General features: G+C 39.8%; 2 long non-coding RNA genes across 2 annotated transcripts; both read left to right on the top strand.

Moving 5' to 3' along the window:
• The first annotated feature begins 228 nt into the window (after nt 1-228).
• Nucleotides 229-697, top strand: LOC122640579. Its single transcript, XR_006329698.1, has 2 exons — nt 229-364; nt 568-697. It is a non-coding gene; the product is annotated as an uncharacterized LOC122640579 (long non-coding RNA).
• A 96-nt stretch (nt 698-793) lies between these two features.
• On the top strand, nt 794-1,689 carry LOC122640580. Its single transcript, XR_006329699.1, has 2 exons — nt 794-1,363; nt 1,543-1,689. It is a non-coding gene; the product is annotated as an uncharacterized LOC122640580 (long non-coding RNA).
• The last annotated feature ends 14,823 nt before the right edge of the window (nt 1,690-16,512 follow it).

Below are 16,512 nucleotides of genomic sequence, written 5' to 3'. Positions count from 1 at the left end.
AGAAGGAAGCCATCTGGCAGATCTAGCAAATCTTTGGAAAGAAGGTTGGGGAGAGAAACTTGTATAAAAAGAGGCCCTTGTGCCCATGTAAGGGGATTTAAGTATTCAATCAATAGAGAAATCAAGAAACCTTCAAGAGTGACCTTCGTTTTCCGTAACTGTTTCTAGTCTAGTTCTAGTGAGTGTTACAGTGTTGAGGAAATCCCTCAATACTTTTCTTTGTGCAACAGGACATTAAGAATCAAACTCGATGTTTTGAGATTTCACCTTAGAGACATGGCAAGGAGGTGCCCGAAACCCTACAAAGATGGAAGGATACTTTGCGAGCGATAGGAGATAAGAGTGGATGGGTTTTTAACAACGGGTAAGTCTTAGTCCCTCAAAAGTACTTCTTCTCTAATGATCACCATATATGTTTCACATCATATCTGAAGGTCATGTTTTATCATTTCAAGTTTCTACAATTCTAGTGAGAAATAAATATATCTTGATAGTATGATTCCCTCATAAAACTTACTTCCAGTTATGTTGTGAGTTGTGACTTCTTTTTCTGTGATCCAATCACAGGGATGATCAATCAGAGTTGGTCAGGTCAGTCGTCCAAAGTTCTTGGATCCGATTGAATATGGTTCCCTTGATAGGTGTTAAAAACCCTCTTGGATTAGAATCCCGCATTGAATCTGTGTTATCTCTACTATTAAAAATCAGTTCTACGGATGTTCCATTCTTGGGGATATATGGTCTAGGTGGCATTGGGTAGACAACCATTGAGACAGCCGTATGCAACTGCATCTTTAAAGACTCTAGAAAGAGTTGTTTTCTTGAAGACATTAGAGAGCAAGCATCACAACTCAATGGTATAATTTGTTTGCAAGAGAAACTTCTCTACAGTATCTCTCGTGAGGAAAAATAAAATATGTAGTTCGAGAGAAGGATCAAGATTGATACAAGAAAGACTTGGAAACATAGATACTCTTCTCATTCTTGATGACGTGGGCGAACGTACCCAATTGGATGCATTGGTTGGTGAACTCAATTGCCTTGGTCCTGGAAGTAAGATAATAATAACAACTAGAGATCAGAGTGTTCTAAGTGGAATTCCTGAAAATAATAGGAAAATATACGAGCCAACAGAATTAAATAAGAAAGAGAGTCTTCAACTGTTCAGTTCCTATGCTTTTGCAACAGACCAACTTCCTGATGATTATATGCAGCTTTCAACTGACATGGTACACACTACAGGAGGGCTCCCTTTAGCCTTGGAGGTTTTGGGGTCTGATTTATCAATCAATAAAGATAAAGAAGTATGGAAAAGCATGCATCGGATATTGGAACAAATTCCTCATAATGATTTCTATGGAAAGTTGGACCTTTATCACCTCAAGTACAGTACACCTCAAGTGCACCAAAAAGGTACATCTGACGGTGCACATACATTTGGGGGAGTGTTTTAATCAAAAGCACTTTAAGGTGCACCATCAAATGTACCTTTTTGGTGCACTTGAGGTGTACTGTACTTGAGGTGATAAAAATTCTGGAAAGTTAAAGATAAGTTATGATAATCTTCAAGATGATATTGAGAAAGCCATGTTTCTTGATGCTGCTTGTTTTTTCATAGGTTGGGAAGAAGAAACCATAATTTCCATATGGGAAGCTTGTGGCTTTGAACCGTGGTACCGTATAGAAGTTCTCCATAGAAAATTTCTCTTAAAGATTAATCAATCGAAAAAATTATAGATGCATGACCAGATTCGAGATATGGGGAGGGCAATCGTCTACAAACAAAACCCTATGGAACCTGGTAAACGTAGCAGGTTGTGGTCTCATGATGTAATCATGATGGTATTAAATTGTGGTTAGGTAAGAGCTAATAACCTGAATTATTTTTCTTTTATTTTTCTTTGTTCTTACTCTAGGTAAGCATGTGGTCCTCATATATAAATAAATACTAAGAAACTCTACATTTTTATGTCTTATCAATTTCTGTGTACTTGGTCTATTGTGTCTATTGTAGGGGAATAAAATGGTTGAACGTATGTCAACAATTGTTTACACACTAAAGGCTTTAAGAGGATGCCCAAACTAAGATTACTTCAAGTTGATGGAGCAACCTTGAAGGAGAGCTTTCAGTGTCTTCCTTCCAGTTTAAGATGGCTGAGTTGGAACAATTGTCCATTGGAAAAGCTACCTACCGAATTTTTATCATCAAGAATTAGTTATGCTCGACTTCAGTTATGGTTTCTTGAGATAAGCTTGGAATAACTGGCTTGAAAATAATGTGAGTGGTATATGTCTTTTTCTTTCTCTTATTTTATAATCGAGTATTATTATTATGGGAAGCAGTTTTCTGTACGGGAGTGTGGTCTACGCCAGCACTCCCATGTGTCTATCTCTCTCCTCCTTAACACAAGGGGGCAGAGGTGTCTTATCATATGAGGGAGGAGAGAGATAGACTCATGCATGGGAGTGCTGGCGTAGGCCATACTCCCGGACAGAGATCTTTTTACCTATTATTATTATTATTATTATTGATATTGGAAAACACACAAGCCACACACTAGTACCCAAAAGGTTAACTGATTTTAGGACCGTGGAATGGCGAACATACACAACACACACCACATTCATACACCCAATGTGGGACTAACCCGCATACCCAGTTCACACAGCTCAGCTTATAACCGAGTATTATTGAACATTAATATTTTATATTCATCTCTTTGTTTAACAGATGTTTCAACAATTGAAAGTTCTGAAACTCAGTTGGTGTGTGTCCCTGTCTGAGTGTCCCGACTTTTCAAGAGTTCCTCGCTTGGAGAGGTTGTATCTTGATAATTGCTTTGATTTGGTTAACTTACATGAATCCATTGGACAGCTCCAGCAGCTCGTTTACTTGATCTTGGACAATTGTTTTTTACTTGAGAAACTCCCAAACAGTATTTGTAGGTTGAGTTCTCTTCAGAAGTTTATTCTCTCCGGTTGCCACTCACTCAACGAGTTGCTGTCTATTGGTGATCTAAAGAATTCTTTGATTGAGCTTTGTTTGGACAAAACAATGATTAAAGTGCTGCCTGATGGGGTTGGACTGTTAAAGAAGGTGGAGGTATTGAATCTTTCATACTGCCCAGCGCTACTGGATCTACCAAGATCACTAGAGAATATGACGTCCTTGCGCCACATTCACCTTGTTGAATGTGGCAAACTTCTATACATCCCAAAGCTTCCCTCGAGTTTAATTGAACTTCATGTTCTTTGCAAATCATTGGTAAGCTTACCAGACATGCAAAACATGAAAAAGTTGGAGTTATTTTGCTTTGAACAATTTCGGGTAAAGGTGATGCCCCTCCCCAGACTGGATCTAGATCTTCTACGGCGCCTTGCCCGTAGCGGCCTGAGCGGCGCACAAATAGGGTGTCCTGCAATGACTGCCTCACCCCCGCTCGGGCAAGGCGCTCGGGCAAGGGTATGTCGGTCATTGCAGGATGCCTTTGTGCGCCGCTCTAGCCGATCTGAATGCCCCCAGACTTCACAGTGGTTGGAGCCGCATGTACTTGAGACACTTAAGAGACTATTTCAACGTTATAGATTTCATTCCACAGTGTAAAGTTTATGTGACAAAGAGCTCTAGGACAAGTTTCATGTTAACAAATTGTTGGTGGATGACGAATGTTCGGGTACTTTTTTCTGTCCAACTCTGCCTTATAATACCAATTACAGTTTCTCAAATTGATGATTGAAATGTCTTTTCCATAATTTCCTCTTACAGGGAAAGTTTCTGTGGGATTACAACCCCAAAAATTTTATACAAGTTGGGATACGTTTGCAAGAGATTTGTGAAGGTTCGAGCTATAAATACCTGATTCCTGATGATGAGATCTATTGCAAGTTGATTATGAAAGTTTCTTCTAGTGTCCCGGTACCTAAAGGCATTCGGTTGGAGTTGGTAGAGACAGAAATCATTCTGAAAATTGAAGCTTGTATCCATGGCAAAGATAAAAGGAGCTACTGCAAAACTAGGCTGATAATTGAGGGTATCAAATTGACAAGAACAGAGATAATAATCTACCTTCACGAATTCGAAGGGCTTGATTGGTTTGGTTTTCAGCTGGAAAGCAGAGATGCTATTGAGATATCACATATCCACGTAGATCTTGCTCATAAAAATGATGCTGGTGAATGGATAATCGGGGTGACAACAACTGAACCTCTTCCTAACAAAAGAGGAACAAAACTTGGACATTTTTTACACTCAATTCAGTGCAGCCACCAGTGGTGGTAAGAGATTTGTTGAGTTTTAAGAGATTGTTTATTAATTAAGGGTTACAAGAATATAAATCAACACACAACACCACCTCCCACATGTGCATGTGCATGGCTCTCAGCACGTCATGCCAACATACATGATGGTGTCCTCACATAACACTAGCCAAGGGGCACAACATCACATTACACAAATCCCTCACACTTACCACCCAAAAACTCAAGCTTTTGGGATAAGCAATTGTAACATTGATGATGGGTATAGATCAAAACCTATTCCTGAACAAGAAGAGGAGAACACTAATGAAATGTGGGATGCAGAGGAAGAGAGTTCAGGGTTGATAAGACTATAATAAACATTTTCATTGACAATGATGAGGCAGGTCTTTCTCTGTTGCTCCAGTAAATACTGTGAACAGAAGTGATTATGGATCTCTTTTCTGGCAAGCGTTATGAGGCCTTACAATTGCCAAGACCAAGCAACTTAGAACCTACATGCAATATTCTATCGAATCTTGTGTTTCTATTTTTTTTTATATTCTCAGTTTGATAAATTAGTTACTAATGGTTAATTTTTTGTGTGAGCCAGATTACATTGAAATGTGGGAATTGGTAGATATGGAATGAGAGATCGAGAGCGAAGGTAATTTTACAAATACATAGGACTTAATGCAATTGGTATTATAATAATACTGTTCTCTGCATCTGATGAATGTTGGATGCTCTTTCTTCATCTTTTTTATTTTTTAATGGTGAGGAAATCAAAACTTGTTTGGTTGTGCTGAGGTTGATTTTCCTGATCCAATTTCAAGCTTCTTGTTGTTCTGTGCCTGGTTTTATTTATAATGCACACCAACTGGATTGACCATTTTTATTGTGATTGCTTCAATCAATAATCATGATAGCAGAATCCGGATTACAAGATGAACAAGCATTTTTTAGCCGTGAAAAATAGATCTTGTTGTGGGATTGGCTGGACTTTTAGGTCTTTTGACTCCAAGTCTGGTTCAGTTTGAATGTGACCACCTTCGGTTTCAGAGAAGGATTGTTCTTGAAAAATACTAAGTAAGATTCTGATGGGGCTCCAGGTAATATTTTCCATTACAAATTTGTTTTGAGCTTGCCACACAGCATATACCAAACAAGGTTCTTCTAATTAGGATCCAAAAACTTTTTTCCATTTTTTCCATTAGGCTCCGTTTGTTTCGGCGTAAAATTTTAGATGAAAAATTGTACTTGAAAATTTTCATTTCAAAAAATTTTTGATGTAAAATTTTAAATGTTGAAAAGTGTTCCAATGTTTTTTTTTTTTTTTTTTTTATGGAAATAAACATTAGTAAACATGTAAAATTTTACAAATTTATTGCGTAAAATTTTCCTGAAACAAACGGAGCCATAGTGGAAGAGTGCCAGACCTGTGTGATGTGTTCTTTCGAGTTTGCACCTATGAATTCTGTTTTGATTCCTAAACATGAAGCGGACCAAACTCTCTTTGTCATTGGACATGAGAGAAGAGGATGCTAGGTTATTTCTTGGTCTTTGTGACAAATGGGACAAAATGAAGATTTGGTTTTTTAGGGATCACTATATCCTTTATCATATAGGTAACCCCTCTTGAATACATTTCCAGAGAGAATTTGAATTCTGGCTGTATTTAGGTTCCAAATTGACAGCCAAGGGAATGTTTTTCGATGAACATGTCTATCCACTGCAATGTGTATATAGGCTTGTTTGGTGCTCAAGTCTCGAGTACAGGTTATGAGATAGAGTACTCTGTCTTCAACAGTTGTAGTCGACAACTTAATATTTACTTATTAACTTTAACCACATCAAGGGGGGAAAAGAGAATATTACAAAGGCATTTTCAAGTCCTACAATTGTTGATCAACTCACATATTTTGGAGTAAACTGGTATTTTAGAGACATGGTCATCCCTAAACTACTTGGAAACTCTAAGAACAATCATCGCTAATAGTAGTAATTGGTAGAGGGTTTGTTACACGGAGAATGTGCAGTTTCATGCCTTGGAAGAGGTGCATTACGGGAAAGCATTAAAATAAGGGGGAGTGTGAGACATTTTATAGGGGAAATGTGCAGTTTCATGCCTTGGCAGAGGGACATTATGGGAAAACATTAAAACAAGGGGGCGTATGAGACATTTTATAGGGGGGGTGCTGCAGTAATCTAAGTCTTATGAGGGGGGCATGCAATTTTGAAATTAAGTTGGCATTGTGCAAATCTTTTACATAGTGATAATGGTAGTGATAGATTGCATGAATCATGATGATGTTAGTAATAGATTGCAAATCTTTCGCTAAAATGATTCATTAATTAGAAGGGAAAAAGAAAAATTGCAAAGAATAAAAAATCTGGGCACCAAGGCAAACAAAAGCAAGAGAATAGACAGCCCCACCAACGGCAAAGCCCTCAACCCAAGCTGAATCCCCCCTCTAGTTAATCAAATCTGAATCTAGGCCTGGACATTGCATCATTTCCAAGTTCCTCAGCAATGTGAGTTGGGAGTTGAAGCATATACCCTAAAACTCTTGATTTTATAGCATCTTTCGCAAAGTAGTCTGCAATGTGATTTGCCTCTCTATAGCAATATGTGATCTTCCAAGGTATCGGGCACAGAAATGGTTGAAGGAAAATCCAATCTTGAAGAGCAAACCAAAGGATTGATCTGGATTGAACTGAGAGAACAACTAATGCAGAATCCGATTCAATCCACAAGGTAGGCATGTTAAACTCTTTTGCTTTTGAGAAGTCCTTCCACGAGGCCAGCAAATTCAGCTTTGTAGATGGTTTTAACTCCCAAAAAAATCTTGGAAGGAAAAAACCACTATGCCACTATGGCCACAAAGAACCCCGCCAGCCCCAGATCTGCCTGGATTATCTAAGCAACTTCTATCAACATTAAGCTTCAAGCAAGGAGGAGCTGGTTTGCACCAAAACACCTCGACAATTTTCCTAGCAAAAGAGGGGATAATAGGGAGACCTAATCTTCTGCAACACTGTAAGTCATCCACCATTTTAACACCACCTTTCAGATTAAGATTTGTCTCTTGTAGATCCCTTTTGGTTGTTTCAAAGAGTTGATACATAATAGAGGGAATGGTAATCCTTAAATTAATGAATGATCCCAAAGGGATATTTATACAAGATACATAATGTGAGATTCTAGATCTCCAAGAATAGGAAACCCAATATTGGGTGATATAAAATATTCAGCCATAACCGATTGATATTGAGTTGCCATAGTTGGATGGATCCATGTCACATGTGATGATAAACCGAGAAAGGAAGGTAAGATCGTCTGTGATCTTTCTCTCAATAATACACAAATCTAGCTTTGGCCTCATGCCGCCTTCTATTTCTTTCCCACCAAATGTTATAAGCAATCAGGATCAGGCCCGCCTTCCATGGGGATTTTAAGTTTATGCCACACAATTTCCTCATCCACCATTTAAGCATGTCTTAAAGAGAACTGAACTACTGCCATTGAAAGCCGAAGGACGTCGTGAAGATGTGTCAAAGGCTAGTTGAGAACTTACATTTTAAGAATAAGGTTAAATAGTGATTCACCTGCCTCTCCACATAAGTTGCATCTTGAGGCAAGGCACCTTTAGTGCATATTTGATCATCGGTGAGCAGCTTTCTATTCAAAATACGCCAACCAAACTTTGCTTGCCGGAGCTGAAGGTGGTTACTCCAAAGGAAAGAAAACAAAGGAACTTTGGGGTGTTTCAAACTTATTTCTTCCCAGGCAGATCGCACACTAAAGATACCGGATGGGGTGAGGCTCCACATGCATTTATCTTCAATCTCAAACTGAGGGACTTTCACCATTTTGGCAGCAACAATAACATCAATTAGCAATCTTGATTGCACCATTGAAAATTTCCGTTCAAAGGCTTCCAAATAGTTAGATACGTGTGCAGTGGCATCACAAAATGTGCTTTCCTCCAGTTGAGCTTGATTTATTAATGAGGTGTCTCCAAACCATCTATCTTTATAGAATTTTATGCATCTACCATTGCCAACAATCCATCTCTCCTTTGTTGCAACAAAGTTTCACATACGACGAATCCCAGGCCAAAAAGAAGAAGGCCTATATCCTCTTTTAAGGTTTTGCCCCCAGGTTCACAAATCTAGCATTAAAAAACCTACTCATGGTTGAGTCCTCATGACGAATTCGCCACATTGGCTTGGATATCATAGCCTTATTAATGTCGCAAAGCCTACGGATATCAAGCCCACCATCCTCCTTAGGTCTATAGACATGGTCCCATCTAATTGTAACAACTTTGGGGTTATCAGCATCTCCAGTGCATAAGAAATTCCTCATCCATTTTTCCATCATGGAAATAAGTGAGGAAGGCCACCAGTATACCACAAAACTATGAGCAAGGATGCCAAAGATTACTGAATGAATCAGCTCAGCTCTTCCTGCCATAGACAAAATCTTGCCCTTCCAGCCTAGTAGTCTACTCTTGACTTTGTCCATCACGGGCAGCAGCGTTTCCTCTTGATGTGGCCTTTGAAAATTTCCTCCCCAAGATATCTCATGGGGAGGGAGCATAAGGGGATTCCAAGCTCCCAAGAGATTCTGTGCATTTTGGTAGCTGGTACGCAACCCATAAAAAGCTTGCTCTTATCCAAGTTGATGTGTTGCCTTGAGAACTCTTGGTATTTTGGTAGAAAACAATTTAAATTCCTAACATACTTGATGTTGGCATTCAGAAAAATAGACACGTCATTAGTGAACAGTAGATGTCCAAGGATGGAGATGCGTCTAGGACCTTTCAAAGGGAGGATCTTCTGGGAATTAATCAGCCTATGGATTCCTCTGCACAAGACTTCTTCAGCTAAAATGAACAATATTGGAGAGATGCGGTCTCCTTGCCGAAGCCCTCTCTCCACTCCAAAATAACCAATCGGACCTCCTTTCATCAATATCAAAATTTGGTAGAGCATAAGATTTGGAGCAGCAAGTTAATCCAAATCTCCAAAAAGTCAAATCGTCGCATGACTTGGAATAGAAAATTCCAAGAAATAATATCATACGCCTTTTGAATGTCAATTTTAATGCCATACCTCCTTCTTTGGTGGTAGACTGCATGAGATTAGCTAATTCCGATGCAAGGCATATGTTGGAGTGGATTACTTTTCCCTTATGGAACGCTCCTTGCTCTTCAGAGATCAAGTTTGGGAGAAGGACAGAGAGCTAGTTGCCATGATTTTTGAGAGGATTTTACCAAAAAAAAGTGTCCATGCACAGGGGTCTGAACTTGTCCAAAGACATTGCACCATCAATCTTCAGGATCTGGACTAAGAAATTTTTATTTGCACCATAGGACATTGAACCTGAGCAAAAGAAGCCTCTCACAACCCCCACAAACATCATCTGTGATCACAAACCAGCAGTAGTGGGGAAAAAAAGCCCCAGAAAAATCGTCAGAACCAGGGGAGCTGTCTAGGTCAAGATCCCACACCGCCCATCTGATTTCCTCATCACCTAGAATGGATTCAAGCATATGGGAGTCTTTAGTCCCAATCACGGAAGGAATATAATCCAATAAATCCACGTGGTTTACCATTGGAGTTGCTCGATGGGAATCCTCATAGAAACTGATCACATAATTCTCAAGCTATGCCTTATCTGAAACCTCTGATCCATCTATCTTTTTCAAGGATCTAATAGTGTTTGTAACCCTTCGAATTTTTTGTCGCCAGTGGAAGAACTTGGAGTTTCTGTCTCCTTGAGTCATCCATCTAATTCTAGATTTCTCTATCCATAATTTTTCATGATTTTTCAGCGCCACAAGATAAGCTGATTTTGCATCCACCTCGCTACCAAACCTATGGTCGTCCAACCCATCTCTTTCAATTTCATCTTGAATAGCATCCATCGCCTTTTTCACTGAAGTCCTGTTGAAATTGGAAAAGTTACTTCTTTCCCATGTTCTCAAAATGGGTTTAAGACTCTTGAGTTTATGGAAAGTACAAAGATGGGACTGCCTTGGATCTCTATCTGGCAATGGTTCCACAACACCTTAAGGAAGTCAGGGTGATCCAGCCAAAACTTGTGAAATCAAAAAGGGGCATTTTTAGGTCTTTCCACCACTTCAGAGATGATGAGATGAGGTGCATGATCTGAAGATATACAGTTCAACACATGTTGAACACAACCTTGAAAATGATACACCCAAAAGTCATTGCAAAAGCTTCTGTCGAGGACTACAGAGACACTCCCTCTTCTTCGATTGTTACAGTAGGTAACTTTACGACCCTTAGAGGGGATTTGAATAAGAGCGCAGGCGTCCGCCTAAGCACTAAATTCTGCAGTCGACCCTGAGTTGAAAGTACCTGGTCTTCTCTTTTCCTGGGATTTAATAGTGGCATTAAAGTCTCCTAGAACCAGCCAAGGTCCTGCAGGAGTTATAGCAGCTAGGTCTGCCCATAAATTCCTTTAAAGGTTTCTAAAGCAACTCGCAAGTACCGCAGACTGTCAAAAAAAAAATCTGATGCCACTCCACCTTGATAGATAGATGTTGGTCTAACTCAGCAATCACTACAGGCTTTTTAACATATCTCTTCCAAGCAATCCACAAACTAGGCACTTTATTCACTCAATTATTTTGAATTAAATCAGCTTCAAAACCCAACCTATTAAAAAATAATTTTGAAAAATCACTGACCTCAATCATTGGTTCCGCCACACAAAGAAGGTCTAAGGACTTCTTCTTCAAGAAGTTTGATAAGACCACTCTTGCAGTAACCTTCTTTAAGCCTCTGATATTCTAGTAGAGGACACACATGAAAAACTATTGATTGGCGACGATGCGGCCAGACATGTGCTCAGTCTACTCCACATCAACAACTAGCTTCCCTTTCCTATGCTTCGCCAGCTTGAAAAACTATTGTTTGCCTCTTTTACTTGTGTTACGAAGAGTAGTCCTTAGGGGACGACGACCACCACGAGCACCTCTACCTCTACCTCCCTGGAGTTGGGAAAAGTGCGGAAATCCTTTCCCACCTGTTTGTAAAGAAAACTGGAGAAATACGGCAGTACATGAATAGTAACTATGAATAGTATCATGTGAAGAGTGCCGACATATGAATAGTGTCATGTGAATAGTAACCATGTGTGGGACCCACATTAACACAAAGTGATAGCGTACAAAGAGCGTATAAAAATGATAAAGGTAAACAAACTCACAAACTCAAGTGTTTACATGGTTCAGCAATGCCTACATCCACGGGCATAATTGGGACTTCTTCAATATGAGAGAACTGAGACAATAATCGTACAAGTAATAACACTTGGATTTAAACCAAACCCAACCTTGTATCCAATGCCGGATATCCCTTGTACACCCTTTCTCGACTTACACTCTCAAACCCTTGAAGAGAATACACTAAACCCAATAACTTCAAACAGCTCTCCTACACTCACAGCTCTTGAACTTGAATGTTCGTTCAATGTGTGTCTGGAGTCCTTGCTCTTAACCCCTATTTATAGGAAATGCAGGAAGAGAGCTCACTGCATTCTTCACGTTGGTTGAGCGACACAAGTTAGGTGGGAGGCACCCCCTCCCTATCTTTTTCTTCCTTTCATTTAATGGCCGATCCATATTTTGGCCATTAGCCTATCAATTCTCCCAATTCTTCTTCCCTTTTTCTCTCTTCTCTTTCTTTCTTTTTCTTTTGCTTTGACTTTTGCACAATCTATTCCACCGTCCAAGCCATTTGTCTTGGACAGACTGGCCCTCATAAATGAGGAGGACCCAACACCTAGAAAGTGATACCCTTGACTCGCTGCAATCTTCTATATTTCGTATTATCAAAACCATCAAGCTGATCTTGAGAGGCATCATGGTGGGAAGAATCAGACTGTGCATCTTCTACAAGTTCATTGGTCGAGCTTTCATCTGAGCTTTCCTCATTGGTGTTGTTATCTGAAAGAGCACCATGAGTTGATTTTTCCCCATTCTCATCAATGGGTAAACTGCTTTTGCTTTTATCCGATCCATATTCATGGTCCGACCCACTTTTGCTATTTCTACTCAAATTCAAATCAACCATCGGGTTATCCACTATGAAGGTGGAATGATCACCACGATCGTTCAAGTATTGGCGAGTATCCTCGAAGGATCTTGCCACAAGATTTCCATGGTTTAAAATTTCCCCAGCCGAAATCATAGGAGAACCTGCCCTCCCATAGTTACCTCTTTAAGAAGGATTCTCTCCTTGAGTTTCCATAACCGCACTAGGGGAATTATGGAAAGGAATATGTTGTGGTAGATGATTATGGGAAGAAGTCTCCGCAGATGAGGAAGGAGTGATTGTAGCATCCTAGTGAAGATTTCTCTGAAGGTGATCACTACCAGATCTCGCCGACTCTCTCCTGGCCAAAAACACCAGAGTCATCGTTATTGGCATAGATAGCACTGACAACACCACCATTTTCCTAAGCTGCCCTCTCCCTAGCGTCTGCCCATTTCTTTTCGCGATAATAGAATAATAGGTTATTGAATAATTGGATTTCCTTGGATATGATTTGTTCTCCATAAGGAGATTATATACATGAGTGTTACAACCCTAGCAACCATGTTACAAAAGGCTAGAAAGATAACAATGAGATTTGGGATATCACATGCCACAAATAAGAAGAGTTATATAAGGAAAGAGAAGCAACCAAATAAGAGTTTCCATATGGTGGGGATTCTCTTATATCGGTCAATACACCCCCTCAAGATGAAGGGTCTGCTGACCGAACCTTCAGCTTGTCGCGCATAAATTGGAACTGTGCCTTAGTCAATGCATCGACTAGTTGATCAGTAGTACTAATAAACTGAACAGTGAGTTGGCGATCGGCTACCCATTCACGAACAAAGTGAAAATCAATTTCAATGTGCTTCGTGTGGCCATGAAACACAAGATTGGTCGATAGATAGGTAGCCCCAATATTATCTCACCAAAGAATAGGCGGGGTACCAAGAGGGTAGCCCAACCCATGAAAAAGAGACTCAGGCCAAATGAGTTCGACGGAGGCATCAGCAAGAGATTTATAGTCAGATTCGATAGATGAACGAGCAACAGTTTTCAGTTTGCGGGATTGCCAAGAGATGAGATTAGGTCTAAGAAAAATGGCATAACCACCCGTTGAACGCATATCGGAGCTATTTCTGACCCAATCAGCATCCGAAAAAACCTGCAAAGTGGTACTAGGAGACCATTCAATCAATAACCCATGAGTTCTTGTGTGCTTGAGGTAGTGCAAGATACGCTTCACCATCAACCAGTGATCATTTGTAGGAGAATGTATAAACTGACAGACCTAATGTACAGCAAATGCCACATCCAGACTGGTCAATGTCACATACTATAAGGTGCCAACAACAAACCGAATTAAGTCCAAGCATGTGTGCAAGCTTCACCAGCCTTTATATGGTCTTAAACAGGCACCTCGTGTCTGGTTTCATAGGTTATCACAGTTTTTGCTTCGACTGGGATTCACTGCTTCTAGAACAAATCTGTCTCTTTTTTTATATAGATTGGGTTCCATCATTGCTTATATACTAGTGTATGTTGATGATCCCAGCCAAAGCAACATGTGATTAGTCACCCACTGCAAATGGAAAAACACTTTCATCGAACCGAACATGCCGCACTATATACATGCGATTAGTCGATAGATCCAAGCAACGATAACCAACGTGAGTAGGGCTATAATCCAAGAAAACACAAGGAGTCGACCGAAAATCCATTTTATGATGGTTATAGGGTCGAAGATAGGGATAACAAAGGCACCCAAAAACACGTAAAAAAGAATAATCAGGGGTTCGATGATGAAGGAGCTGAAAAGGAGTGACTCAATTTGAAACTTTGGAAGGCATCCAATTAATTAAATAAACAGCACTATCAAAAGCATAATTCCAATAAGACATGGGAACAGAAGCATGGGCAAGCAGGGAAAGACCGGTTTCAACGATATGGCGGTGTCGCCTTTCCACAAAACCCCTATTGTTCATGGGTAAGTGGACAGGAGACACGATGTGAAATGCCAAGGCGTTGAAAAAATTGAGTTAGAGACCAGTACTCCCCTCCCCAATTAGTTTGAACTACCTTCATTTCACGAGAAAATAGACGCTCAACCAAGGATTGAAAATTATGAAAAATAGAGAAAACATCAAATTTATTAAGAAGAGGATAAAACCATATAAATTGGTATTACCATCAAAGAAAATTACAAAGTATTTCTGTCCTTGAATAGATGTCACATGAGATGGACCCCAAACATCACTATGAACTAGATCCAAAGGAGAAAGACTACGGATATGAGTTTCTCGTAAATGAAGACAACTAGACTTACCTAACTGACATGTACAAACAGACTGTAACCGTGTGGACTGACATGGAAGGTTATTGGTTTGTAAAATAAAACGGAGAAGACTCTCGTGGGGATGACCAAGGTGATTGTGCCATCTGTTGATCGAAGTGTGCTCGGCAACATGAACAGCAGGAGAAGAGGTGGAAGGTGGACGCAATGTATATAGCCCGTCGTTACTCGGTCCGGAGAGCAGAGTTCTCTTGGTGGTGCGATCCTTAACAAGAAAATAACCAGGGTGAAAGTCAAAATAAACATCATTGTCACTAGAAAATTTTTGAACAAATAATAGGGATTTAGATATTTCAGGCACATGTAGAATATTAAAAAGGTCCAATAAACCAAAAGAAGAAAGAGAGGGGAGGGTAGAGGTACCAATGTGAGAGATAGAGAGAGCCTTACCATTGTCGACATGAAGTTGAACAGAACCACTATATGGATCATAGGTTGATAGGTGATGAGCACATTTATGTGTAAAATCTTAGGGCATAAAGCATGCATTTTACTATATTGAACAGAGTTACGCGGGTATTTTTCTATGTTTTTCAGGTTTTAGGTACTTTGAGGTCATTTTATGTTATTCTGGGCTATCGGGAGTTGTATCTCCTAATCTACACATAAAGTCACCATGTTTCTTTCCATGGCTGTGAAGAGGGCTGAATTCTGAGCAAGATGGACCACTTGCATGTCAAGTATGCATTCATTTAGGCCATCATGCAAGAGATTATTCTTTTTGGGATAGAAAAGAATAATGGGCCAGAAATGAGCTGGAATACAAGCCTGAGCCAGTCTGTGATTTCCCAGGGATATATGTGGCATCAAAGAAGACACTCATGATCAAGGGTTGAGATTCTCTCATGCAAAAGATCCCCTTTATGTGTTTTTTGGGACTCCTTCACCATGCTCCACGTTTTTCAAAGAGGACCCCATGGTCCACGATTTTTTAAGGAGTACAATGGGCACCAATTTAATTCTTGAAGAAGGAATATCACATGGCACACCCTCTCTCCTTCCACCGAATTTCCAAGGGCACTATAGGAATTTTTATCACCTCCAATTCGCTGCCCGCTCCAATTCCCTCCAATCCCTCACATTGGAGCAGAAATGACCATCCTACCCCACCTTGGGCAGTGTGTTCGGGCCGGGGATAAGGTGGTCATTTTTGCTCCTATGTGAGAAATTGGAGGGAATTGGAGCGGGCAGGAATTGGAGGTGATAACAATCCGGCACTATAGGGATTTAACAAGTGGTGGATCTTTTGTGGGAAATATTCTCTTATCCTTGGAAAGTTGAAAAGTCAAAGATTGAGGGAGCCTTATTCACATTACTTAGAGAAGACATCTGTAAGAAAAAGGAAACACATGAGAGTGGAATCTATGCTCAAAAATCAATTAGAAAATAGAAGATGTATTAAACTAGGAACTTGTATATTTTACTTTCTATTTTCTTCTTTTTTCTTGGGAATCAAGCTTTGATGTAAAAGGAAGAAGGGATAAAAATTCAAGATTGAGAGAGCCTCTCCACACTCCAACAAATTTTGGAGGTGGGGCCCACTTAAAAACGTGGAGGCCTATCTCTCCTCCCCTCTCTTCCTTCTCCTCTCCCTATAAATACATGTGGGTGTGGGAGTTAATTTCAATTGAGAATTCTAGTCTTTTTTCATATTTTTGGCTTATAGTTTTCTAGTTCTACTTTTCTGAATTTTTATTTCAATGGTTGTAATTTCTTTTATGCAATTTTAATTCAAAGATTGTTCTTAAATTTTGGTTGTAAGTTCTTCAAACTCTAAGTGTAGTTTTTGTTTCAAGCCTTCTAGTTCTAGGTTTCTAGTTCTTGTGAGAGGAATTTAGAGATTCGGA

Source organism: Telopea speciosissima, chromosome 9 (genome assembly GCF_018873765.1).
Source record: "Telopea speciosissima isolate NSW1024214 ecotype Mountain lineage chromosome 9, Tspe_v1, whole genome shotgun sequence".
Lineage (NCBI taxonomy): Eukaryota > Viridiplantae > Streptophyta > Magnoliopsida > Proteales > Proteaceae > Telopea > Telopea speciosissima.
This window is presented reverse-complemented; position numbering and strand designations above follow the sequence as displayed.